This window comes from Echinops telfairi, unplaced genomic scaffold, assembly GCF_000313985.2.
Source record: "Echinops telfairi isolate 266 unplaced genomic scaffold, ASM31398v2 ScPeMD7_7469;HRSCAF=8507_1, whole genome shotgun sequence".
Lineage (NCBI taxonomy): Eukaryota > Metazoa > Chordata > Mammalia > Afrosoricida > Tenrecidae > Echinops > Echinops telfairi.
The window spans coordinates 78,704,466-78,707,424 of record NW_022111373.1 but is presented as its reverse complement, the minus strand read 5'-3'; the positions used below and the strand labels follow the sequence as shown (position 1 = coordinate 78,707,424).

Below are 2,959 nucleotides of genomic sequence, written 5' to 3'. Positions count from 1 at the left end.
GCCCGCTTTGCTGAAAATGCACTAGATTAGTAGTAGCGATTAGGGTTGGAGCGATAGTAAAGTCTCACTGGGGGCTTTCCGCTTGCTCGGTTTGGTGTGGTGAATGAGCTCCAGGTCCTGCGAGCGCTCGTAGCTCCGCGCTCGGCAAGTGCCCCGCGGATCCCTGCTCGCCCGTTGGCCGCCCTGATCTCCTACCCGCGGACCTCGCTCTCCGACGCGCTCCCTGCTCTCGGCAGCGGCCGGGAGCCCCCAAGCCCACTAGGTGCAAGGACGGGGATCCGCGCTCCCCAGGGACCGGGCGCCGTGGGGCAGCCCGCGCGCCGCTGGCCCCGCTAGCACGCACGGGGCACCGGGCGAGGTTGGGCGCCGGCCGGCGGGGCGCGGGGGCGGGCTGCCCCCTGCCGTCAGCGCGGCGCCTTGCAGGCCCCGCCGCGAGCGGCCGGGCGGTGGATTCTCCAGTCCGCAGCTCCTTCTCTCGGCCCCCGGGAGGGCGCCGAGGTCGTTCCGTGGGCTGCAGCGGCGCCCCCGCCCCAAGGGCTGCTTCGAGAGACCGCTTTGTGCCCCGCCTTGCGGGCGGTGGAAGCGGACTCAGCTCGCTGCCAACGCGTGCGTTCTGGCCCGTGGCACTGGAAGATGAAAAACCGGAGCAGAGCAGACCCGGTGTGCTGAGGGTAACATTCCGTAGCAGCCCCGGGAATACCCCCAGTCGCTGCCCGCTGCCCTGCGGCGTGTGCACCTGCCGTGCTTTTTACAAAAAGCAGGAACAAACACTCAAGTTTCTGGAGGCCCCAAACCAAGCTAACCAAAAAAAAAACAAACAAAAAAACAAACGAGGTCTTGTGGGTTATTTAATCTCCCCGAGTCTGCCCTGCATGCAGCAGGTACTGTAACCGCGCCGAAATCCTCAGAGGAACCCCATTGTCCTAGCAGTGTGCACACCCTCTAGGGGAGGCCTCACTGTGCCTGCGGATTCTGGGTGTGTGTCACCTTCAGCTTGCTCGGTGTTGAGACTTTCAGAACCAGATGCTGCCTACTGTCTTGTTTCTTTAAAGCAAAACAAAAAGGGCCGGGGGGGGGGGGGGGGGGGGGGGGGTGTGTGTGTGTTAAGGCTCTACCTGAATTAGTTGAAGAGAAAATTGTGCGCCCTCGCCACTATGCCCTTTTTATACCTTCTTACCTGTTCCAAACTCCAAGATGACCTTTAAAAGATATCCTAGGTCGCCCAGGATCCCCACTCCAGCATGCCCTGTGGCAGACGAAGTCATCCAGGGATTGGTTCACAAGTGCCATCAAGCTAGTTTTAAGGTCACGACAATCAACCAAGATGTGATGGCTGAGGACACGGCTTGGCTTTGAGGGTTGCTGCCAACAGTAAGGGGTGGGGTGGGCCCTGGTGCCAGAGTCCAAGAGCCTTCCTTCAGCCTGTTCCTGGTGCTGCAGCCTCTCCCAAGCCAGAGTCCTCTTGCTCTCCCCACCCCCAACCTGCTTCCCCAGGGCCCCAAGGTCAGACGGCAAGGTTTGCTGGGCCACTCACAGGAGTAGGTACATTGTAAGCCAGGCCTCCGTTGATACAGTGCTTTCATCCTGGTGGAGGGCGGGTTATGGCTGCGGAAGAAGATACTTGAGCAGCCTCCTGGGTCTCCCGATGCAGCCTGGGCTCCTGAGGCAAGCACTTTGTGGCCCAAGCAAGATTCCGAAATCCTCAAGAATTTAGACTGTCAGCAAAGGTCTAAATCTGTTGGAGAAGAAAAAAATCACTTATACTGACTCAGGAATTTTCCTGACCACAGTGGACTTGGCCTGCACTCCTGGCCCAACACAGACTCGTTCAGGTCCAACTCCCAAACTGCAGTGGTACCCGTGGACACTTGGCGCCTCCCAGTCACACGCTCCCAGTCTTAGTAGCAGTGGGTTGAATACCACTGAGGCCCATCTCCAGTCCAGAGAGGAGGCCCCCTTCCTCCGGGGACTCCCTGTGGTGCTAGGCCTTCACGCTGTGCCTTGGCCATGCTGGGCTCTCCAATATGATTTGTATTGCTTCATAAAGTAGCTTCCTAATTTATAAATTATCAAGGGTTCATGAAGGAGGGGGAGCTGGGAGGGAGGAGAAAAATGAGGACCTGATGCCAGGGGCTTAAGTGGAGAGCAAATGTTTTGAGAATGATGAGGGCAATGAATGTACAAGTGTGCTTTGCACAATTGATGTATGTATGGATTGTGATAAGAGTTGTATGAGCCCCTAATAAAATGATGTTTTTTAAATCGGCTTCCTGGAAATAGACTTGGTGTTTTTCATCATAAGAAGAATTGAAAACATACTATTCCCTAGTCTAGAAACAGTACGTTCGGCAGGGGCTGTCTATGAAAAGAAACCCCCTTAGCACATGTACAAATCTCCCTGCTTGAGAAGGGCACCCTCAAGCCATTCTAGGGGCGCAGCTGTCTGATGGACACATACATGAAAAGAGATGCTCATGAAGTCCCAAGAAGCCTTCTCATCAGTTGGAGTTTGTTGGCTATTGTTAACCAACACACACACACACATTATCTAATACTCAGGCTTAAACTAAGTAAAAATGAAATCCTATCTCCTCTCTGCTATAGTTCCTATACTTGTGCATCCAGATATCCACCCTCTGAGTGGCCTCACTGAGCACTGAGTGGCCTCACCCTTCACCTGACCTCACTGAACTGACACCAAGCTGGAGGCCGTGGGTTCAAGCGCAGACACTGGTGCCTCTGCAGACGATAGTCTCAGTATTTTTCAATGGAGAGGTGAGCCCAGTGGCTTTGCTAGAAAGCTTTGGTTGGCTAGTCTTCCAGAGGAAGAGGGGGGCGGGGGGAAGGATGGAGAAAGAGCTGAACCCAAGATTTACATAAAAATTAATGCAAATAATCAATGTGACCGAGATATGCAAATAAAGGAAGAAGTGAGGTGTCCTTTTCCTGTATGGAGTTA

At 54.9% G+C, this 2,959-nt stretch overlaps 1 long non-coding RNA gene across 2 annotated transcripts; it reads right to left on the bottom strand.

Annotated features, from left to right (window-relative positions):
* Positions 1-830: 830 nt before the first annotated feature.
* On the bottom strand, positions 831-1,640 carry LOC123521114. 2 transcript variants are annotated; one of them, XR_006679590.1, is made up of 3 exons: positions 1,535-1,640; positions 1,178-1,362; positions 831-1,044 (listed from the first exon to the last, which is right to left on the bottom strand). It is a non-coding gene; the product is annotated as an uncharacterized LOC123521114 (long non-coding RNA). The 2 variants fall into 2 exon arrangements; XR_006679589.1 differs by lacking the exon at positions 1,535-1,640 and having other exon boundaries at positions 1,178-1,524.
* Positions 1,641-2,959: the final 1,319 nt, after the last annotated feature.